Raw genomic sequence first — 24,347 nt, 5'->3', positions numbered from 1 at the left:
GTGAGGAAATCGATGCTCAGAGAGCTTATGTGATGTGCCCAAAGTGATGCAGGAAAGCCACCAAGCTATGGGGCTTAGGTCTCATCAATCCCAAAACCTATGCTCCTCATCATTCCTTAACTTCTAGAGCCTCAGTTTCCCATCTGCAGTATGGGGATGGTACCTTCCTGGAGGCAGGTCAGGGCCTCAGAACCCCCAAGGACCCATCCTCCCCTGGGACTAGGTTCTGGGCCCTGAGGAGGTTCCAGTTTGAAGAGTCCCCATCTCTTGCCATTCCCTGGCTTAGGGTGCACCACCTGGTCCCAGTCTTGACTCTGTGAGGCTCCACCCATGCCACCCTCCCGCTTGGGTCCCTCCTGTTTCTGTCTCCAAGGAGTTAAGTGCTCCTACCCCCCTAAATCAAGATTTCATCTAAGCCTCACCTCCTCCAAAAACCCATCAAAATTCTTAAGTCAGAGAACCCTTTCACAGTCGACCATCCCATCGTGCCAATTCATGCTCTTGTTCTCAGGATGCAATGATGCTTCCACCCTTCAAGCCCCCAAGGCCCCAGAACACACACTTCAAAAGAAGTCTTGACCTCTGTGAACTTAACAAGGGTCTCATCTCCCACAGGAAGAATTCTATATTTTATTCATTGAGCAAAGTAGTTCCTGAGTCCTACTATGTGCCAGACACTCCTCTAGGCCCTGGGAACAGAGCAATGCAGGAAACAAAGTCCTCGGGCTCCTGCAGGAGTGAAGACATCCCCCAAACAGTGATGCCCTAAACACACGAATCCAATGATGCAGGTTCATATTTCTTGAGTTCCTCCTGCTCTCTTATTTTTAGGTAAAAAAAAAAAAAAAAAAAAAGATTAGTTAATGGGGATTGATTCTCTTCTTGTCATGGTTAAATAAGGTATGGTACATTACTTTAAGGAATACTACACATCCATTACAAGTGCGTTTCTAAGGAACACAATGACTTAGTAATGTGATCAAATGCTCAGTAAGGGGATAACTTGCAACATCATATACCCACACTCCTTAACACACTGATGGAGACAGGTGAGCATGAGAGGCATGTTTCTAAGCACATCCACAATGTGTTGGAAAGCGGGAAGGACAACTGTTTTCCTTATGCAAAGTACAGAAGCAAAGCCTGCTAAAATCTTTAGTGAAGAGACTTGACATTTTCTTCTAAGTATCAGTGTGAGTATCAATGTGAGTATCAGGCTCTCAAGAGAAAGGAAGTTTTCTGTTTGGTAAAAGATGGCATGGATTTTAACAGTTTTGGAAAACAGTGTTTTTCCCAATTATGCTTTATGTGTGTGCTTATGTGTATATGTGTGTGTGTTGGTGGTTCCAGAAAAAAAAAAAAGACTGGAAGGAAATACACCAAAATGTGGGTGTTGTAGAAGGTTTTTGTTTTGATTTTATTCTTTTCCATATTTTTCAAATTTTCTATTATGAGTCTTACTGCTTTCATAATCAGAAAATAAGCAGTAAACTGAATGCTAATAGTTTTTTAATTTCCTCATGAATCTGTTTTTACAGGCACAAGTTCAGTGGGGTTTGGAAATCAGTAGGGTGTGAACCACCAATGAATTCCCTGCTCCTGCAGGGCTGAGTGTGCCCCTGGCCCCGAAGAGAAACCCTCCCTGCATCCACGCTGGCAGACAGCTGTCCACAGCTGTTCTGAGGAGGCTGCCAATGATGAAGCGGGTGGAAAAACACAACATTCCTGACTCTCCAAGGATGGCATTATGCTTGGAGCTCTTGCCCACCAAAGAAGTAAATAAACAGAGAGGTGGTAGCCAGTCAAGCTAGAGGAACTCCAGTCCCGGAGGTGAGTCAGCTGCCAGAGCTTCCAGACTCCCAACAGAACATCTGAAAGAAGACTCCATCTAACTAAGCCAACCACCCTTGTCAAATCAGGGCTAACATCTCTCGACAATGGCCCTCCTGGGCTATACCTCTTGAATGTTACCTTCCCTCCCTGCCTACATGAGAGTATATACGAACAAACTTCATTTCTGCCTCTAGGCTGAAGAGATCCAGAAGGCAGGGCCTTGGGCTGACTCAACATCATATACCCCAACAGCACTAACTGACATATTCATTTACCAACTATGTACTCAGACACTGCTGTGTGCTAGGCACTGTTCTGCTGTCTGAGAACATAGCTGGTAAATGAATATGCCTAGTTATAGCCCAGGAGGAGACAACAGATTGCAAAACAGACAAGGTCCCTGTCCTCAGGGAACTTACACTCTGGTGGGGGAAGACAGACAAGAAACAAAAGGAGAATCAAGATTACATCCAATAAAAGACTGCACATTGGGTACAGTGTACACTGCTCAGGTGATGGGTGCACCAAAATCTCAGTAGGCACCACTAAAGAACTTATTCATGAACCAAATACCTGTTCCCCAAAAACCTATGAAATAAAAAAATTAAAATAGAAAGGGCCCTTGAAGCATCCAAAAGAAAGATAATAAACAGGACTATTTGGTATGTTAAATTATATGGGAAGCACTGTCAAATAAAAAATAATGTTAAGCCTTTAAAAAAGAAAAAAAAAAAAAAAGATTGGCGAGGCGCAGTGGCTGATGCCTGTAATCCCAGCACTTTGGGAGGCCGAGGTGGGCAGATCACCTGAGGTCAGGAGTTTGAGACCAGACTGACCAACACGGTAAAACCCCATCTCTACTAAAAGTACAAAAATTAACCAGCCGTGGTGGGGGCCACCTGTAATTCCAGCTACTCAGGAAGCTGAGGCAGGAGAACTGCTTGAACCCAGGAGGCAGTGGTTGCAGTGAGCCGAGATCGCGCTGCTGCACATCAGCCTGGGTGACAAGAGCGAGAGACTCTGTCTCAAAAAAAAAAAAAAGAATATAGTCCAGGTGATGTGTCAGTGAGAAGCCAGTTATGGGAAGATCTGAAGGAAGAACATTCCAGACAAAGAGAACAGGCAAGCCAGAAACACATGAGCTCAATGTGTTTAAGAAACAAAAAGGAGGCGGAAGGGTGGGCACAGGGAGTGAAGGGGAAGTCAGAGACACAGGCAGGGACCAGATCACGCATGCCCACAGTTGGTTACACAAGGGAGTGGCCTGGTCTGCCTTACTGAAGGAAACTCACTTTGCCTGCTCTGTGACAATGGATTGTGCCATAACAGCCTACAGAGAAGGACTTCATCACTACCTGTTGAATTGATGAATGGATGCTCCCAATATCCATTGGGGTTAGAGGTATGGAGGGGCCAATCAGCTTGGACCCAGGGTTCTCACAATGCCTATGGGAACCCCATCTATTCTTATCTACTTCTATGACTTTGCCTTCCCAACACCCCCCTTCACAGTGCCACGGAGTAAAGCAAATAAGATGCAAATTCAACTGCTGTCCACCCATCCACCCATGCCCAGCCCACAGCATTCATTCAGCAAACGTTTTCCATGTCCAGCCCTTGCTGATGCTGAGGACATGAAGATGAGCAACATGCCAGCCCTGCCCTCAAAAGCTCCGGCATGTGAGGCCTGTGAAAAGCTGGCCAGGTGCCACGCACAGCCACAGCTGTCCAGCCCCGACCTCTCTATCCACAGCATCCTACTGAAGTCTCCCCCTGGTAAAACCTGCTGTGAGCCCCTAAGACAGTTCTGATGGGCGAATCAATTCACACCAAAGGGTTAAACAGAAAGACAAGCTCAGTGCCTTGCCAGCTTCCTCCACCCTACCCCACCCCCATTCCTCCCTCCACCAACCAGGGAAAAAATCTGTTCGGCCTCAGGAATGAAGTTGTAACTGATGGCATGGCAGGTACTATTTATTCCAGACAAAGGAGGGAGGACTTTGGTGTTGGTTTGAGGAGTGGGTGGGTGAGGGACCATCGGGGACCTCTTTGGGGCAGAGTCAGGGGAGGAAGCAAAGAGCTCTGAATGCATGCCTGAAACCTCCTTGACCAGCCCCACACAGAAATGACTCAGCTTGGAGTCAGAGGGAACCACATCTAATTTGCCACTTTCAAAATCTCCTGCATAAGAATCATTGTTGTCATTATTTCGAAAAACCAACTATCCTAACATTAATGAGTTGTTGACAGCTGTTCTGTGAGATTTCTGGGGTGTACCTCACTTTGTGCAAATGGGAGAGTCGCATCTGACAAAAAGTACACACAGTGGCTCTAGAAAATCCTTGTAACCCATCGTTTCTTAGCCTTTTGGATAAGATCAAGTGTGGAAAATCCCTGTGTCCTAAATTCCCCCAAGGCAGCTGGCACTCCAAGAAGCCATGCAGGATGCTGCACACAGGCCAGGGTTCACTCCAGTACCCTCCGTGTGGTTAGTTGACAGGTTTTCTTCCAGTGGGACACAGCCATCCTGGGGAGAAGTCAGTGCTGTGGATGGTTCCAGACCCTTGAATCTCTTCTTCCCAGGAGGGGAGGAGGGGTTATAAATAGCCTGGACTCCTTCAGCCCTACACAGGCACAGATCCCACACCCCCGCCCCAGCCTCAGCCAGCTGGTCCTTCCGCGCCCAAGTTCCCACAGCCTGCTATGAGAGGGAGGACAACTGCCCACCCTCGGGGGGGGGGGCAGGGAACAAAAATGCCCTGGTGACAGCCCCCAGTGAACTGTAACTACAACCCCACCACTCCTTCATACCCCCTTCACACCGACCCTGCTGGAGACGGGTGAGGGGCTGGTAATATTACTAGGGGGTCTCTTATACCTGGTCAGCCCAGGAAGCCCAAGCTGCGTGCTGAGAATGTTAATGCAGTGGGAAAAGTTATAGGAATAATACTTTCCCTGTCTCTCTGCCTCAGTTTCTCCCTCTGTAATTTGAACAAATAGCTGAACTATCTATCTCGTGGGAATGCTGATGAGATTAGCATGCAATAAAAGTGAAAGGCATCGTAACACCGTATTATCATCAGCATATCAGATCTTGATTTCTTCTGTAGGACCGCTAAACACAGGAGATGTGGAGTAGGGGACACTGATTTTTATCTGTTCATGAGAGCAGAAGAATTATACCCAGCAACTCTGCACTAGCCTTGAATTCTTGATACTCTGTGTCCTTGAAAGCAATCAAACTTACAAAACATTCTCTCTTGCAAGTCACTTCTGACTAACACAGATTGACACATATTGCGTCCAGCTTATTTTAATAAAATTCTACTGGAGTGTATATGACATTATAGACTGAAATCTAGCATCGCCCTAGAGTATCATGGTTTGGGAGGAAAACGTTCACATAACAATCACTCTGTTTATCATTCAATTCCTTCCCACTCATATACACTGGTACAAAATAAGTGGCTAAAATCAAAGTGGCCAACTCGTAGTTCTTTTTAATTTAGACACTTTGTTTGCTCAATAAAATACAGAGTAAAAAACATTTACTGAAAACCCACTCATTGATGTTTAATGATTGTGTCAAATACTCACAACAACATTTATTCCAGCACCCCCAGATAATTGCTCATCTTTCTCATTTGGTATCCACAACAGCACAGCATTTGTGTCCAAGTGTAATTGATCCAAAATTGGGCTCCCTTTCAAAAATATCTGTAAAATCTAATTACTAGGAAAACAGCGTTCTGGCATCCTATGGAAAGTGGGTGCTTCAGTGAAAAAAAGCTGCAAATTCTTCTTGGCTAATCAAGCTGCATTATGTTACAAAAGGAGCTTGAGGAATTTGGGATAATGAGGGAGCAGGAAAAGTTGGGATAGTGTCAGACTGGACTTTGCAGTGACAGTCCTGCTTTTTTTAAGCCAAGGACAGGGGACAGAAAATATACCACATTTGCTGTCAAGCATGGATTTAGAAACTACCAGATAAAGAGGCCATGATAGGCTTGGGGTGTGGGGGTGGCATTTCTGATCTCAAGCCCTACCAGGCCTTGCCCAGGGAAGTCTCTCCACCCTTGCCTGGAAGGCTGATGTCATTTCTAGTCTCGCTGGGCCTCTAGCCACTGTAGCAGGTCACTTTCCTTCCTTGGGCCTGAGTTTGCGCATCTGTAAAATGAGTGCTCCTAATATCTCTAGGGTATCTTTCAACTTCAAAATCCTGTGACCTTCTATAAAGCAAAGAGCATGCTTTTTGCTCATGTACTTGTGGGGGCAGGGGGCAGGGAGCGGGAGACCCCAGACCAAGGAGAATGAAGGACTGAGAGTTTCCACCTCTCACGCAGTTTTGTACCTAGTCAACACCCGGGTATTGGCCCCGCTCTGGGAATAATGATTTCTTTCAGCCCAGGACGACCTACCGAGGTGTTTCTACCTCGCTGCCCTGGATTCCTCAACCCCGCCTACGAGGAACAGGGCCAAGCCACCGGACTTCTTGGAGCCTCCCTCCCAGGACTGGGCATAGTATATCTTCCTCCTTTACGGGGTCTTCCCTTACCACTCCCACTCCTCTTTCTGTCCTAGAAGCACCAGAAACTCCGGCTCTAGCCTTGCGCATGGTCCGGCGAGGCTTCCCATACAGGCAGCGCACCCCACCCACCCCCAGCTCCCCTCGGCCTTGTGCCCGTGCTGCAGAAGGTTGGGTACCAGACTCCACAGTTTTGCAGATTGCAAAGATAACGGGAGCTGCCGCTTCGCTTTTCTTTGGCTCCTCCTGGCCTTCATCCTAGTAAAACCAGACAAGCAACCGGAAAAACAAAGCAGCACAGTGGCCAGAGACAATTCGCTTTCAACGGAACAAGAGACGTGCACACCTTGAGCGAAGACGCACGCAGTTCCTGTGCCTGTCGCTGGGAACAGACCTCGCACTACCCCGCGCGGCGACAGGTACCGGGTCGGGCTCAGCATCACTTGTCCGAGGCTTGGAGGAACTGTGTGCGTGCGCCCATTTTCCCCAGCTTCCCAATTTGACAGCAGCAAGGATCTTTGAGTCCCACATGAGCGAGACTTCGGACAAGGACCGTACTCGGTGCTCAGATCTCATCGCGAGGTGCGGGATCCCAGCTTTTCCAGCTCATTTTCCAATTTTCAAGAAAAGACAGCGCAAAGTGCGACTGCCAAAGTCCCAGGAAAACGTCACTCACCAAAACGCTCCCGCGCCTTCCAGGCAGAAGTGCGGTAAAACTTTTGGCACAAACCACCTGTGGCTGCCGACGGGCCCGCCCCGCTCGGGCCCGGAGGCGTCGCCGAGTCCTGGGCCGCACGCGCCCGCACAAGTTCCTTTCCAGCCCCGCGCGCCACTTCGCTCCGGGCCGCGGTGCCAGCCAGGAGGCGCGGCGCCCGCTCGCTGGCTCGCTCTCGGCTGGCTCTCCCCTCCCTCCTTCCCTCCCTCCCTTCTCCCGCCTCCTCTGTTGCATGGCTGCCGCACGGAGACCCTGAATAGCCACCGCAGCCCCCCGCCTCCTGCCCACCGCGCGGAGGGCGCCCCTGCCCCCGCCTGCGCCCCGGGGCGCGCGGACCGCCGGCCTCCTAGCAACGACCCCAGCGATAGCTTTCCGGCGTGGCCCAGGCAGAGCCACCCTCCCAGCGCCCCACGACCTCCCGACCCGCCTCGGCTGCCGGGGTGCTGGGGAGACCGCGAACCCGGCAGCCGGCGCCCGAGCCCGGCGCGCGAAGCCGCTCACCTCCGCGCGCCGCCGGCCCCGCTCGCCTCCCGCACTTGGCGCCGGGCCGCGGTCCTGGCGTCCTTCTCCGCCCGGGTCCGCTGGTCCCCGGGCGCCCGAGCCTCGCCGGCCGCGCCGCTGTCAGAGTCTCGTGGCGGGGCTGCGCCGGCGGGTATGGAGCGGAGCGGCAGCAGCGGGCGCGCGGGCAGCTCCTCCCTCCCCGCGCCGCGCCTCCGCCCTCCCCGCGCCCCGCCTCCCGCGCCGCGGCTGTCAGCCCCGCGCCCCGCGCCCCGCGCCAGCGCCGCCGGCTCGGGGGGCGCACAGGGCTAAAGGGCCCGGATGTCTGCGGTCTCCTGTCGCTCGCGTCCGCCCCCTCCCCGCCCCGCCGCACATGCACTTGCTGCGCCACAGCCCCCGCCCGGCTCCGCTAATTTCTATTTTGACAGTAACTGTGGCGAGTGGGCGGCGCGGCGGGGGGCGCCAGGGACCGGCGGAGGAGGCGGGCGGGAGTCAGGACCCGTCGCGGAGGCGGAGTGAGGGGGCCGGACACCGCCACCAGCCGCTCGGGGCTCCGCGTCTTTTCTCTTTCTTTCCTTTTTTCTCTCTCCCTCCTCCAGGATTTAAAGGGACAGCCCCGGCCGAGGCGAGGGGGCCAGGCGGCCGCCGTTTCTCCGGTCTCCAGACGCCCTCTGCGGCCCGGCCGGACCCGCCCGCACCCCCAGCGCAGGGTCGGGACCGCGGGGTATTTTTAGGTCCACACCCGACCCGGGGCAGCGGTGCGGCAGAGATGGGCTCTGCCGCCCCGGCGCACGGCTATTTTTACAGAGTCCGATGGGGGAGGAAATAAAACAACTCGGCAACTGCTTTTCTACCCGAAAGTCGGGAGCAGGGAGTGGGGGCGAGAAGTTAGTTTCCCAAATGCTCTCGGCACTACAGCGAGCGCAGCAAGACGCCTCGCCGGCACCAGAAAACTTAAGCTTGCCGCGCTCCGGGGCGCCGAATCTCAGCGGGCAATCCCACCTGGCGGCGCTGCGGCCCGAAGTCCCCACCCCTCTGGGCCTTGGGCTTCGCACTCCGCACCCGGCTCGCCAGGGAGCAACCGCTGACTGCCAGTCACTCCCCGGGACGGCCCGGAAGGCGGCCTTCCGAAGCGTCCAATCACCGCGCAACACTGCCAAGGGGCGGGCCCGGGGAGGGCTTGTCCCCGCCCCGTCCTGCCGAGCCCCGCCCCCTCGAAGTCCGTCCTGGCTGGAGAATGTCGCCGGTACCCCGAGCGCTCAGCGGTGCTGGAAGCCACGAAGGGCCTGTGCGAGAGTAGAAGGAGGGGTCTTGGCCCTGGAGAGGGCATGAGCGTTCTCGGGCGAGGCGACACTTGGGCAGATGTTCCCTCCAGCTACGGACCGGGGCAAACTCGAGCTGGCTTTGCCTCCTACCTTTTTGCAGTCCACCCCTCTGCGCTCCAGACAGACATGGGAACCCTCGCCCTCCCTGGTACTACATCGGAGGCTGCACCCTCGCACGTCAGCGGGTCGTCTCCCGGGCTCCTCCCTCAGAAGGGGGAAAGTTTGCCGTCCTTAAACTCCTACCCGGCTGCGCTTATCTGAGCCGCACCTGGCGCCCAGGAGCGGCGAGATGGAGAATCCCGGCCGCCTAGTCCCCATTCTGGCTACTGATTAATAAAAAGGCAATGGGGCTGCTGCTATGGGGTAATGTCCTTTAATGCTGAAGACACTGGATGACATTTTTTACAGAATTCACAAAAATAAATTTGTGAACCCTTGGTGCCTCTTCCTAATATCACTCATTGGGATTTTTTAAAACCATTTCATTCATTCGTGTAATAAACGCACATTGCAAGATAGTACGTTGGGAGTGTTGAAAACAAGGGAAAACGGGCTCTGGAATAGGATGCAACAGTGGAAAACTAGATATGAATAGAGGGATCTGAAACGTAGGGTTTGGGTACAATTATGTCACGTTTAATTTGCCAAAGAGATCTGATTTTTCCTACTAAGTAAATGTCACTAAATGAACAGTTTGGACAGCCATCTTATCCAAACTATTCAAATGCATATGTAAGTCTAGGATAGTCTATCGCGGAAACTAAGGTATATTCAGGCTCGGGATGTTAGATTTCTAAGTTGCTAAAGCTTCCAGAATGGCAAAATAATATATCTCGCTTTCAGCAGCTCTGGCAGCCACTGCCCTCCCAAATTAGGTTTGTCTGTTTTTTCTGTTAAATTAAGTTGTCTGTCTTGCGTCCTTTCATTAAAGGGTCTTCAGTTACTTGGAATGCTGCTGACCCAGCTGATATGGTCCAGCTTCTAAGTCATAAGTGTGGCTGCGCCTCATGCCAAGCATGCGGATGCATTTAGAGAGCACCTAGAGGATCCCAGCCCTGCAAATGCCCAGACACCCACAGGAGACAGAAATGTAGTTCTGGGCGTGAGGGCAGCTACAGCCATAAAAAGGGCATTTAGCTTGAGAAAAGAGAGCTGTGGGCAGTAAATTAGACTCTAAGAGTAAAGAGTCTAGTAAACAGTAAATAGACTCTAATATAAATGTGGCTCTAATTCAGTTTCTCCTCCTTCTCTGGCTCAAAGTAGATGTTCCATAGCTTTAGTTCACGGAATAGATTAAGCATGGAGATCCAGTGAGTGATGTAAGATTTATTTGCAATGTACTAGTTTGGATGTAAGTGCAATGGTAAACTGCTTTGCAATACTTAATAGAATTTACTGCCAAACTTTACCAGTTATCAGCCACGTATCCTAGAAAAAAAAAGCATGTCATTCAACTCTCTAGAGCCTCCATTTCCAAACCTGTAAAAAAGAAGATAATAGTAGGCCCCTTTCTACGCCACAGAGATGCTGGAATGGTCAGGTGAGAAAAGGTGAGGGCAAGTGTTGCCCCATGAATATTCACTAAGGGGTTACTGTGTATGAAGCACTGTACAGTACATTGTAAATTGTCAATATTAGTTATGGTGATAAACTCTAAAGAAATTATCTGAGAATTGGGATCAAAGTTTTACCTATTTCCTGAGGATGTTGAAAGACTGATTCAAGAAAAAAGGGGAATTAACATTTACAGAGCTCTTTCTAGTTCAGAACTTATGGTATGCATTGCTATATGTTTCTCATGACAATTGTATGCAATATATTTTGTTGTAACCATTGTACAGATGAAAAATCTGATATCAATAGTGGTGATGATGACCATGTTCCCACCGCTGGGTAGTGACAGGAGCAGCATTTGGATCCAGGTTTGTGAGTTCAGAAGTTCACAAGCATCCTCCCCTGTGATGCTGCCTCTAGAGGAGAAATAGGGAAGAGGCCTTTAGTAAATCCGAGCGGAAGAGAAATTCAAGGAAATCATAGTGTGTATTACCTTACCATAAGGCAGACTGCGTGAAGTGCCTTCCGGGAAAAGGTAGCGCTGAACTCAGTCCCTAAGTTTGCATGATTTGTTTTTATTTTTCCTTAGTTTGTTTTTAATTTTTATTTTGCAATAATTTCAGATTTACAGAAAAGTTACAAAGATGATATAAAGAATTGTCATATACCTTCACCCAGAATCTCCATATGCCAACATTTGCCCATGTTTGTTTTACCCTGCCGTTTCTTTGTGTATACATATTCTTTTTTTCTAAACTGTTTGAGCATAGGCTGAAGATATGATGTTCCTTTACTGATAAATTCTTCAGTGAATGTTTTTTAACAATGAGAACATTCTTACATAATAATCAAAATCCAGATCTTACCATCAATACAACACTATTATCTAGTCTGAACTATATTTAGATTTCACCAACTGTCTCGCTAATAGCAAAAATGAAAAGTAAGTAAATTCTAGTCAGGATTCAATTCAGGATGGTATATTGCCTTCAGTTATCATATCTCTTGGGAGAGTATTTTTTATTTTACTAATTTTTGTTTCTCATTTTAGTGGTCATACATTTATAGCCCATATGGGATGACAAAGACTTTCTCCTTGACCACACTTGAGGCAGGCTCCTTTGAGCCTTTATTTCCACTGGGCTCTCACCCTTTGGCCCTCTCATCAGCCAGCCGAGTACAGTTGTAGAAAGAATCCTTCAAAGTCAGTTTAGTGAGAACTCCCCTTACCCTTGATCTCCGATCACCCTAGCCTGCCTTTAGCAAGAATCCTGTTAGGTTAGTCTAGCAAGAATGCACCCACCCTTAATATCTCCTCTTAGTAATTTTCCACCTATCGACCCCCTTACTCTGATCTTTGGCTATAAATCCCCACTTCCCCTTGTTGAGCCCAGTCTCCCCGACCGATTGCAACACTCCTATTGCAGTAGTCTTGAATAAAGTCTACCATTTCCCTACCATTTTAACAAGTGTCAGAGTACTTTTTTCTTTAAAAGGGCCGAAGAAAATATAGGAAAATCAAAACTCACTTGTAATCACTCACCAGCTATAACCAACATTAATCACTGTTTTATTTTTAAAATGTATATGTGTAATCCAACCATACAACCACCATTCCCTTCCAGGGGCGAGCTTCCCCTAGAAAATACCAAGGATATAGGAGTTCTACTTTCTGTTCCTCCTGAAGTTCCTCCTCAGTGTCCAGCATGATCCTGTTGTCCCTAGTTCAGCCATAACCCACCTCACCCTTTGGCTCCTCACCCCAGACTCCAGTTACCATCTCCCTTGAGAAAATGCTGCATTCCCAACAGCCCCCATGAAGAAGTTGGTGGGGACAGGCTATGCCTCTTCTATACACCTGTTATTTTGTTTGCCACACCAGGGCCTACAAAGGCTCTACTAGATAACAGATTTCACAAAGAGTTTGGAGTAACTCAAGGGAATTAGAATGTAACACTGGACAGCTTGAAGCTGTGCATGAGATATGACTTCCCTCATATTCCAGAGAAGAGCAACCAGGGGTTCAACTCTCCATACAGGATTACTTGATGGTACACCCCTGCTTCTAACCTAGCTCCCCAGCTTTCAGGACACCTTCTTGCCTCAAAGGCAATTCATCTACCTTTTGACATGACTCTCTACAGGAGAACCAACCCCAAATCTCAGGAAAGGACTTCCCTGGGATCCCGCTCCTTCCTCCTTCAAACTTGCATTTCCCAAGCCTCAGTCATCTAGCCACCTAAATAAACACTCTGGGGAAGTTGGCTGGTCACCAACACCAATGTTAATGGTGACCATTGGCATACCCAGTGTAGCTGAACAGCTAAACCAGCCAGGGAAGGTTGGGTCTACAGGTAAGTCCAGCCCCCTTCAAGACTGCCCCAGCAGTCTGAGTTATAGGTATGCCTATGTATTCTTCCAAATATTCAGCAAGTAATTGTTGAACCAAGTGTCTACACGTGTACACTTCAACACACTCCTTCCAAAGACAATTCTCAGAGATGGAGAAAATTCAGTCTAAAACTATGAGGATCAGATAAACAATTTGCTAATTACCTCAACTTCTACAAACTGCAATTGTGTTAGTTCCTTGCCTTCATCTTCCTTCCCCTGAATTTATATTGTCTAATTGCCTCTCTCCCCTCCTCCTGTGAGAATAAGGAATGAGAATCACTGAGCTAGGGACCCAGTGAGGTTGCCCGTGGTCAGCCAAGCACCTGGTCAGAGCTGTGCAAGGGTGAGGATGTGATTAAACTTTCAGCAGAGAGGCCTGGCCACACTCAGAGGTTGTGTGGAAGGAGAAGAGGGCTGCTTTTATTCAGGATGTACAGGGAACCAGGCAAATATTTGTTGCAGAGTACCTGCCTATATAAAAATTTGATTTTAAAATGTGTCATGAAATTCATGACTCATGTGAAGTATCATGATTTAACAGTGAAGATTAAGAATAATGAGTAGAATATATGTATTTACATATGTACTTATGTCAACACCACCAGTTTGTAGTAAATTTTTTTTTTTTTTTAGATAGAGTCTCAATCTGTCTCCCAGGCTGGAGTGCAATGGTGCGATCTTGACTCACTGCAACCTCCACCTCCTGTGTTCAAGCAATTCTCCTGCCTCTGCCCCCCAAATAGCTGGGATTACAGGCATGTGCCACCATGCCTAGCTAATTCTTGTATTTTTAGTAGAGACGGAGTTTCATCGTGTTGCCCAGGCTGGTCTCAAACTCCTGACCTCAGGTGATCCACCCGCCTCAGCCTCCCGAAGTGCTGGGATTACAGGTGTGAGCCATCATGCCCAACCAGTAAAGATTCTTTATAATGTCCAGGCACTTTCTCATTCTGTTCCAGTTTAGAACCCATTTTTCCTTTTTTTTTTTTTTTTCATGTTTAGTATTGTCAAATGCACTATTCTTCAGTAACTTCCTATCTCCTACCTTGAGAAAAAGTAGTAACACTTTTATTATTCATAATGTCACGGCTCTTTAGAACCTGTTTGTATTGAAACAATATAGTTTTCCTTGCCTCTGCAGTTCCCAATTACCAATTACTCATGATGCTGCATCATACATCCAGCAGTCCACGAATACTGGCTTCTGATGACTCTCAAAGGTGACTGTGCTTTGCAGATGAGGACTTCAAATGCAAGTCTTAGCCAGAGTATTCAGGAAGAGGTTACCAATAGTTTAACCTCTGTTCATGTTAAATTTATCATTTGGAATTACGTAGAATAATATAAAACCACATATCTTCTACCTATGTCTTCTCTTAAGCTCTTTAGGTTATAATCACTGTATTTCCAGAATGTGGTCTCTTTTCATCTTGACCAAGACCCCTATGTACTGGGTTGAACAGTGTTTTCCCAAAACTCATATCCACCTGCAATCTGTGAATATGAACTTATTTGGAAATATCTGGTCTTTATAGATGTATCAAGTTAAGATAAGGTTATGCAGGATGGGGGTGGTATGCCTACATCCAAACAGTGGTATTCTTATAAGGAGAAGAAAATGTGGAAACACAGAGACACACAGGGGACATGCCATGTGAAGACAGAGGCAGCTATTGGAGTGATACATATATACACCAAGGATCACCAAGGATTGCTGGCAACCAACAGAAGCTGGAACAAAAGCATGAAACAGATTCTCACTCAGAGCTTCCAGAAGGAATTGGTCCTGCTGACACCTTGAATTTGAACTTTTGGCCTCCAAGATTGTGAGAGAACAAAGCTTTGTTCTGTTTAGACACCAAGTAGGTAGTGATTTGTTGTAGCAGCCCTAGGAAACGAATACACCCTGCTTTCTACAGACTCAATGAGAAGGATGGGCCAGGAGACCATGGGTAGAGTGAGAAGGAATCTCAATCCTTGGTCCAGCATGGTATAAGACTGACCTGGAAAAACACGCCAGCACCACATCAGCTGAAGGCAAAAGAGGACATTGAAGAGAAAGACTCCTAGGTGTTGTGGAACAGTGGTCTCAAAAGTCATCAGAGGAAATAGCCACTGCCACCCCCAGAGGACAGCCTGACCAGTGACATAGAGTCTACTTAGGGTATGGGTGACAGCCAAATGTTGGCAGATGTCTTTGACAAACTTGTTGTCTTAATTCACAATTTAAAATCATTAATGATCCTGATATTTTTAATAAGCTTTCTGGCCATTAATATTTCTCTTTTTTTTTGTAATTGCTGGCTTGTGCCCATTTTCTAATGGGTTGTTCTTCTTTTTTCTTATTTGTAAGAGCTCTTCACATAGTGAGGATATTAACCCTATAACTGTCACATATGTTACAACTATTTTTACCATTTTGCCATTACCTTTTATGTTTTGTTCTTATTGATGTCTCTAATATTCTAAATTACACAACTAATGTGTCATCTCTATAAATTTCTAATAATACATAAGTATTTCAGGTTAAGAGAATTAACTTCTGGCCAGGTGTGGTGGCTCACACCTGTAATCCCAGCACTTTGGGAAGCCGAGGTGGGCAGATCACCTGAGGTCAGGAGTTTGAGACCAGCCTGGGCAGCATGGTGAAACCTTGTCTCTACTAAAAACACAAAAATTAGCCAGGCATAGTGGCATGTGCCTGTAATCCCATCTTTTCCTGAGGCTGCAGCAGGAGAATCACTTGAACCTGAGAGGCAGAGGTTTCCGTGAGCCAAGATCGTCCCACTGCACTCCAGCCTGGGCGACAGAGTGAAGACTCCTGTTGCAAGAAAAAAAAGAAGAAGAAGAAGAATTAAATTCCCTTTCACACCCATAAAACACAAAAATTTTCCTCTTCTTCCTAGAGATAACTGCTTATCACAATTTATTAACTGCTTCCCAAACCCTATTCCATGCATTTCTATTAAGATTCCTTTCGATGCACAAGCATTTTAAACTTCCCTTGGTTAAGTTATTCGTCTCTTGAAGCTTGGTGGAGATGTCACCCACTCTATGACTGGTGTCATATTAGACCTCGACCCTAAGTATATTAATACTCACCTACATTTTCTTCCAACGTATTTATGATTTCATCTGTTTTTCCACATTTAAATCTGGAATTAATCTGTAATTTATGTAGAGTATTGCTTGAGGTAAGGAACTTGCTCTGTTTTTCTGAATTGTGATGTAGATGTGATGAATATTGAACAAAAGCACATCTTGGAATAAATAAATAGAACAAAGGTAAGGATTTGCAAAGTTAGTTCAAGAAATGGTGACCTAGTGCGGTGATAGCATGCAGGGAAATAGGAAATACAACTGGAAATGTAGGTGAGTTCAGATCCAAGAGGAATTTGAAAATTTAGAGTTTCAATCTGTAGGAAAGGAGGAGACCTGAGGGGTTTGGGAAGTGAAAGCATCCAACCAGAGCCAACCATTCCGCTGATGACACCACTGGCAGCTTGACAGCAGATGGGAGCTGGGTGCACGAGGCAGAGAGATGTGAGAAGGCCACTGCAGTGGCTCAGGCGAAAGCACCTTGAGTCTGACTCAGGATGGTGGCAGTGGGGCCAGAGAGGAGGTGATGATTGCTAGAGACCTGGAGGAGGGGGTTAGCAGGCCTCAGAGAACGACTGAGTATGGAGGGGAAGGAAGGAACCTGGGGTGACTAACTCTCATGCCCGAGTTGTTGTTAGGAGGACAGAAATTTCTCATCGTGTGGCTGCAGATGTTATTCTGTTCCTCCAGCTCTTCTCCATCTGGTTCCTCGTATGGAAGGTTCATTTTACAGACGGAGAAACTGAGGTTCTGGAACTCAGTGACTTGCCCAAGAGTGATAGGGGAGCTAGGTCCCCATTGCAGCACCTGGCAGAGTTGTAGAGAGCAGGGCTCTGGAGCTATGTTGCTCCTCTTGGAGTATGATGAGCTTGCCTCATCTGTGTGCAAAGAGTGGAGGGGCAGTGGGGCAGGGGATGAGGACATGTGCTCCTATATGTGTCTGTGCCATAGGCATGTGTGGGTGAGTAGGGTGGCACATGCTCCCGATGAATTTCTCTCTCAAGAAGTGGTGATGGGCACCAGTGCTCCATGGGTGGCTTCCTCTTCCCAAATAAACAATCATATGACACAATGTCTGAAAGCCCAGAATATTTCCTGTCTCTTTGGCCTGGTGCCCTGTGTGCTACAAACCTGGAACCATTGCAGCCACCCCAGCCATCCACCTCCTTCCACCCCAGTCTCTAGCGCCAGGACTCATGGAACACCATGAGCTCATGTGCCTGGCCTGCCTGGCACCAGCCGCTCAAAGAGGCTGCAACTTCTTCTTTCAGCCAAAGAAAACCCAGAGGATGGGCCAATGACCTGGACTTCCTCCAAAAGGCTGGCCCATCTCCATTTCCACACCTGAAGGCCCTATCCTCCCAGGGGCCTGTTACTCCCCCTGGGGCCCCTATCTGGGAACTCGTGAGCTGAGTCTATGGTTACCAAAAGGAAGTTGTGTTTCCCAGGAACTGTGACCTTCTCTCCAAGCTGTAAGTAAAGCAGCAACAGCACAGGAAGTGAAAGGGGACGTGGAAGTTTCTGACCTACAGAAATCTATCCATCAATTAGGTCCAGTTAATTGGTCATCCACCTGTGACTCCTTACCCAATGATATGATTTGGCTCTGTGTCCCCACCCAAATCTCACCTTGAATTGTAATAATCCCCATGTGTTTTGGGAGGGACTTGCTGGGAGGTAATTGAATCATGGGGGTGGGTTTTTCCCCATGCTGTTCTCCTGATAGTGAATAAGTCCTATGAGATCTGATGGTTTTATAAAGGGGAATTCCCCTCAACATGTTCTCTCTTGCCTGCTGCCATGTAGGATGTGACTATGAGTCTATTAAACCTTTTTCTTTTATAAATTACCCAGTCTTGGGCGTGCCTTTATTAGCAGTGTGAGAAGAGACTAACACAACCAAACTCCACGAGAAAGCACTCTGAATTCCCACAGCAAATGTGTGTAGTGTTGTTATAACCCTTGTTACCTGGAAAGCAAATACATTCTATTTTTCTGTGCCAAGCCTGATTGATGGGTAGTGATTGTCTGGTGGCTGTCTCAAGAAGAAAGCTGAGGCCACATGCAAGCACAGCAGGAAGTCTTGCCACCACCTGGTAGGAAAGGCAGCTGCAGTGGGTCACAGCCAGGTACTGCGTGGCTACCTACTCAGACTACCACACTGCACTCCCCTTGGTTACCTCGACTACCCCCTGCCCCAACTGCCAATCACCATATAAGTAATTTGGGGACAGGATTCCATTTGTTCATTTTTGTATCTCCAGTACCTTGCATAGTGTCTGGCATTTAGTAGGTGCTCAGGAAATGTTTTGCTGAATGAATGTTTGATTAAGTGACTCCATAATCCTTCTCATAGCATGAGAGGCAGATGCCTGACCATTGACAAGTAGGAATTATGCAAACTCAACTTCCTTCAGCCATGCCTCCCTGAGCCCTACCCACAGGAAGGCCACTCCTTCTCTGGGCACTTGTAGTCTCTCCTATAATCTCGTTCCTGATGACATATTGTCTGACAATGTCTTTCTATAGGTTTATTTTTGTATCTCCAAATTAATAACTTGAGGTTAGTAATGGTAGCTTCTCCTCTAACTTACACTGAACCTAGAATGTTGAACCCAGAAGCACTTAGTAATTCCTGATTAAGTGAATGAATGTGTCATCTTCTGACTCTCCAGTTGTCATTTGCTCTTCTGTTTTTTAAACACTCTTCATTTGGTTTAATATCTGGTAGTCAATGGATTCCCACGTTACATAAATGTATCTGATTTCTTCTTAGCAAACAGTGATGATCTTAATTCAATTTCTACATATTAATCAAATCATAGAATTTTGTCAGAATGTACCATACAGTTTAAAACACTTAACAGATGAATAAACTGAGACTCTAATCATTGACAGAGCTTCTCTCTCCTCTCTCCATTTCATTCATTCAACGATAGTATTTTAGAGTAAAATATTTAATGAAAATAATGTATTATAGATAATTTTTGGAATAACACAAAGCAAACCATACTTCTTAATGTTTTGATATCTAGTTTATATTTATGTGAGCTGCTAGACAAAACCAGCCTTAAATGTAGGCAGAACTAGCAGGAGTCCCCAGCTCAGGTTCACTGGACTTTAAATCCCTCTCCCACCCACCCACAGCCCTTCAACAAGAATTTACCAACACTCTAACATGTGCTTTAGCCAAATATCAACAGTGATACAAAAGCAATGGAATACACAACCCATACCCTCCAAGTATTGAGCTCTACAACTGTCTAGAGCTTTAAACATATTCATGGGCTGCCAAAGCTGTAACAGCATCTCATTTGTGTGCTATACCATGGAAGCAGATTTTCTAGAAATTTAAAACTTAATCCTCAGACATCAGAACTTAAAATATATACATATTATATATATATTAGAAAGAAAACGTTCTGAAACATATTACATACCCACCATTCTTACTAAAGACTGTTGGCTGAGCTGTCATTTCTTCATTTTGCTGGTCTTCCTGCTTTTTTTTTGCTGTTCCCACCTGGTACTCTTCAAAAGGGCCACTCTGGGTAAACCTCTGTGCTTTTCTCTGTTTCCTTTCCTTTATCCAGGTCATTTATTGGATCAGCTCCATGAACACATTAACATAAAAGCTGTGCAGTCACGCAAGCGCCCCCCTACACCGCCCCACACTCAGGAGGGCCCTATTCTTGCTTTAATACTCTGCTGCAGCTGCCTTGATTTTTTTTTTTTTTTTTTTTTTTTTGGAGACAGAGTCTCTCTCTGTTGCCCAGGCTGCAGTGCAATGGCACAGTCTCGGCTCACTGCAACCTCCACCTCCCAGGTTCAAGCGATTCTCCTGCCTCAGCCTTCCTAGTAGCTGGGACTACAGGCGCCTGCCACCACACCCAGCTAATTTTTGTATTTTTAGTAGAGATGGGGTTTCATCATGTTGGCCAGGCTGGTCTTGAACTCCTGGCCTCAAGTGATCCACCCACCTCACCCTCCCAAAGTGCTGGGATTACACCGGGCAGCCACCGTGCTCCACCTTGAAATTCCTAATAATAATCTCATTTTTGGATTTGTGTTTTATATGTGAAGTCCCACAGGATGATGAAGCATGCACATGAGCAGTGGAGAGCTGCTCCGTGTCATCTACTCTTGGCTGCCCCGCTCACACGTAGTGCATCCTGTGCCCACTGTGCTGCTCTCATGACACCCTTACAAGGCCCTCCCTTTGAGTCTCCTGGACTCCCACGCATCGTGAGCCTGCAGGAGTTCTGTGCTCACGTTCCATATTCACTCATCTACAACAGAGGGAGCAGAGAACTGACAGCCCAGAGAGGCCAGCTTTCCATTCAAACCAGAGCTTGCCTCCAATTTGGAAAGATGACAATGACATTCTGAGAAGCACAAATGGCCAAGGAACCCTATCATATCCTTTTTCACTAATGTTGCTTCTCTGTATTAGCCAGCCACTTATACTGAAAACAGTGACATCCAGAGAAAGGAAAAGACAGGCAGCCCAAGTTCCTCATCCTGTAAGTCCTTCCTTACTTGTCAGTGAGGTGAAGGTAAAGGTGGAATGTATCAAAACGTGACATAAACAGGGTTGAGTTGGTTTTATCCAGCCTCTCCCCTATTGTGATAAGAATAAAACACATATGAATAATGGGATATGAAACATGAATTGTGAAATTTTCTAAAGATGAGTTAAATGCCTTTACATTTGCACTTAAAACTGGCATTGCTTACGTCAAAGGAGGAAACGACCCAGGTGTTCATCGAGGGATGAGCGAGGTACCTAGAGAAGTCACACTCATAGACAGAAAGTCACAGGGTGGCAGTCAGGGCCTAGGTGGAAGGAAGACTCGGGAGTTACTGCTTAATGGGGACAGAGTTTGGAAAGATGAAAACCGTTCTTGGGGAATGATGGTGCTGATTGCACAATAACGTGAAAGTACTTAACGTCATACACTTGAAACCATACACTTGAAAATGGTTAAAGTGGTAAATTTCATGTTATGGGCATTTTACTGCGATCAATCAATATAAAGACAAATGGCAAAATTCATGCTAATAATTTACGTTTTGTTTTTCATTACTTATAATCACAATGACAACATTTTTTAAAAATCATAAATTGGGAGAGATTACAGAAGGAAAAAAGCCTTGTATTTGAGTACCTTTAACTTCACTTCGCCCCTAGGTTTTCATTTTGCACCGGCACTGCCCACTCCATAGCCAGCTGGGTCCTCGCTGTCCATCAACATCTCAATTCCTGCGGGCTGGTTGCCTCCTCAGCCTCCACATTCATCACCCTCCATACACATACTCGCTCCTTTTCCCTCCAGTTTCTTCTCCTTCCCTGTTCTTCCTCCCGCCTGCCTTTGCTTTCCTTAATCAAGAGCAAGAGAGAAGCTGTCAGTCTCTCCACTTTCCTGGAGGGCATTTCATCTCCTTCCTCGCCCTCCCCCTTTCACAGAGCCCCGCCCACAGCCTTCTTCCATGCCCTGTGCTCATTCGTCTCCTCCCTTCGCCACCCGCTCCCTTCCCTTTGAAGATTGGCTTTGTCTGCCCCTTCTTTTTCATCCTGTAGCCTCCAAAGACTACTCCCATGCCCCCTGCTTCCTGCTGGTTTAGGTCACCCGTGAGTTGGGAGGAGATTACGTCCACCTGGAGGTCTGATGTTTATTTTTTTGTCTCCACTCCGCTGGATTCAAAATGGGTTATGCAGAAACACTTCAAAAAGAACAGGTGGGCAATGCAAATGGCCAGCAATGGATGAATAATCGATAAACTAAATGTGGTCTATCCATACAGTGGAATATTATTTAGCCTTAAACAGAATGAAATTCTGAAAATGCTACAAAACATGAATGAACCTTGAAGACATTATGCTAGTGAAATAAACCAGACGGAAAAGGACATATACTGCATGATCCCACTTAGATAAGGGACTTACAGTAGTCTAATTCAGAGGTAGAATGAGTGGTTCCCAGGGGCCGAGGAAAGCAAGAAATGGAGAGTTATTGTTTAATGGGTACAGTGTTTTTTATGGATGATTTTTAAAAAGTTCTGGAAATGGATAGTACTGGTCGTTTACAACATTGTGAATGTACTTAATGTCATTAATTGTACACTTCAAAATTGTTAAAATGGTAAAATTTATGTTATACACATTTTACCACAATAAAAAAAAGTACAGGTGGAAATGCTGACTGGTGCCCTGGCCTCTTTATCTTCTTCCTTCTCCTCCTAGAGGTGTGTGTGCCCTGGAGGAGGGAAAAGATGAGTTGGGTCTTCAGCTCAAGGAGGGGCAGGACAAAGAGGAAATGAAGGTGAAGATGTGGTGTTCTCCCTCAAGGTTATGGTGCTGGCTGACATTGCACTTGTCTAGTGCCTGAGCATCTCAAACACAACTTCTGCAAAAGCCAGCTTATACTTCCCCAGAGCTGAGTTCTACCTGGGTTCGTTTTCTGTTAACAGAAGTGTATCAAACTCTGTTGGTTTGGCTTCCCAGTGAATTATACCTACAGACAAGGATTCAATTGCAAGTCATTTAATTGGGAAGTGATGTCTCAGTGAGGCCTAATCTGACCATTCTATTTAAAAATACAACCCTCTTCTTGTCCCACCAAGACCATGCTCTATTCTTAGAGCATTTATCAGCTTCAAATATACTCTGTAAATCACTCATTTATGATGCTTTTTCTTATAGTCTATTTTTCCCCCATTAGAGTATAAAGCCACAATGCATGCTTTTTTCATCTACGTTGTTCATGGTAAGTATCCTGGACAGTGCACATACAGTAAGCTAGAAAAACATAGATGTTTTTCATCTGTGTTGATGTATGTTAAGCGTACTGAATGGTGCACATACAGTAAGCTTGACAAACATCTTTTGTTGAATGAAATACTGATTTGGTGAATTGTGATTGCCCCATTTTTTGCTCCCTTAATAGCCATAAACCATATTAGTGCAGATACTGCCTTATTCTCTGAATCTTGCACACCTAGCACCATGTCTGTCACATCGTGGAATGTTTGAACACAAGACAGTGTAACCCAGTCTAGAGTGACAACTCCTGGCCATGACTATTGTCTCATCATTGCATCTTTAAAGTTGTGGTGCCTTGAACTCTGAGGACTACACTTGTTTTGTGATCATTTTTCTTTTTCCTGTCTTTCATTGAGCTATCCTAAAGATAAGTCTTCAAGATCAGATTGAGCATGTCCACCAACCTAAGCACCCATTCCCCTGTAGATTTTTGGTGACATCTGAAGAGGTTGACTCTTAGGCTCTTCTCTCTAAGCTCCAGAAAGACCACTCCTCTTCTGACACTTAATTTGCTTCAATGTATTAATGTTATAGATTATCGAGCAGACGCTCACACATGCTCTGGGCACTCAGTATTCCAGTTCCTATTTTAAGTCCCTCTTGACTTTCCACCTGAGCACTTTCTCTTAGCCAAAGTACCAAGGAGGTAATGTTCCCACCCTTCTACCTACTGGGAGCAGCCCTGGTGGATGGGAGTTAGAGGGTAAGTTCTTCAGCTTATTCATACCTCTGGGCATGGGGGTCTGGGGGACCATGGGCATGTTTGATTCTGTCTGCCAGAGTTCTCCAGTGGGATTGAACCCACTTGCCATCAGAGGTTCTCTGGTACCACACCCCATAATACTCTTTATTGGTTTCCTTTTCTTCCCCATGTTACTTCCCCACTCCCTAACCAGGGCTTCCTGGGCACATCTCCCAGTGGCTGCTGTGCTGAAATCTTGGTCTCAGCATCTGCTCCTGGCCAAACTGAGAAAATTATATTATTGCTTTCTTATATGTACTGCTTTTCTGAAATCGCTAATGGTAGATTTTTTAACTTCTATATTATAAATTATAACACATATAAAATGCACACTTTCTGCATGTACAGCTCAAGGGATTATTGCAAAGTGAACACCAGCATGTCCACCACACTGGACAGAAAATAAAATGGCACCAGTCCTCCCAGAAATCCCTGTGTTGCCTCCACCCTTTCTTATACATTCCTCCTTCCCTAGCCTCTATCCTGACTTCTAAAACCATCAATAACTTTGCCTGCTTTTGAACTTGATATAAATGCACTTATTATTCTTTCAGATGAGACTTCTTTAACTCGCCAGTGTTTGTTGCAGTTCATCTATGATGCTGCACAGAGTACAGTTCATTAACTAGTGCTGTGTCATGCTCCGTTGTATGGATATACCACAGTGTGCTTATCTATTCTACCGTGGGTAGTCATTCTGGGTGATTACAAAAACAAAACAAAACAAAACAAAATGAACGAAAAAAACTGCTGCTGTGAACATTCTTGTGTGTGCACATGCATACACAATTCTGTTGGCTACATACATCAGGGTGGTCTCATTGTAGACTTGAGGGCAC

General features: G+C 46.4%; 1 protein-coding gene across 8 annotated transcripts in view; it reads right to left on the bottom strand.

The window, feature by feature from the left end:
* Positions 1-7,745, bottom strand: part of ZBTB7C (zinc finger and BTB domain containing 7C) — a 383,033-nt gene extending 375,288 nt beyond the window's left edge. For 6 of the 8 annotated variants that reach the window (XM_045378028.3, XM_045378031.3, XM_065533857.2 and 3 more), the window contains exon 1: positions 7,575-7,745. The gene's annotated coding sequence lies outside the window, so the exon portion shown is untranslated. Of the gene's footprint in view, positions 1-6,704; positions 7,224-7,574 lie in introns of those variants that run through there. The other 2 variants (XM_065533858.2, XM_074022339.1) reach the window with 1 other exon arrangement.
* Positions 7,746-24,347: the final 16,602 nt, after the last annotated feature.

This window comes from Macaca fascicularis, chromosome 18 (assembly GCF_037993035.2).
Source record: "Macaca fascicularis isolate 582-1 chromosome 18, T2T-MFA8v1.1".
NCBI classification, from domain to species: domain Eukaryota; kingdom Metazoa; phylum Chordata; class Mammalia; order Primates; family Cercopithecidae; genus Macaca; species Macaca fascicularis.
Note: the sequence above shows the minus strand (reverse complement) of the source record. Positions and strands in the feature narration are given on the sequence as shown.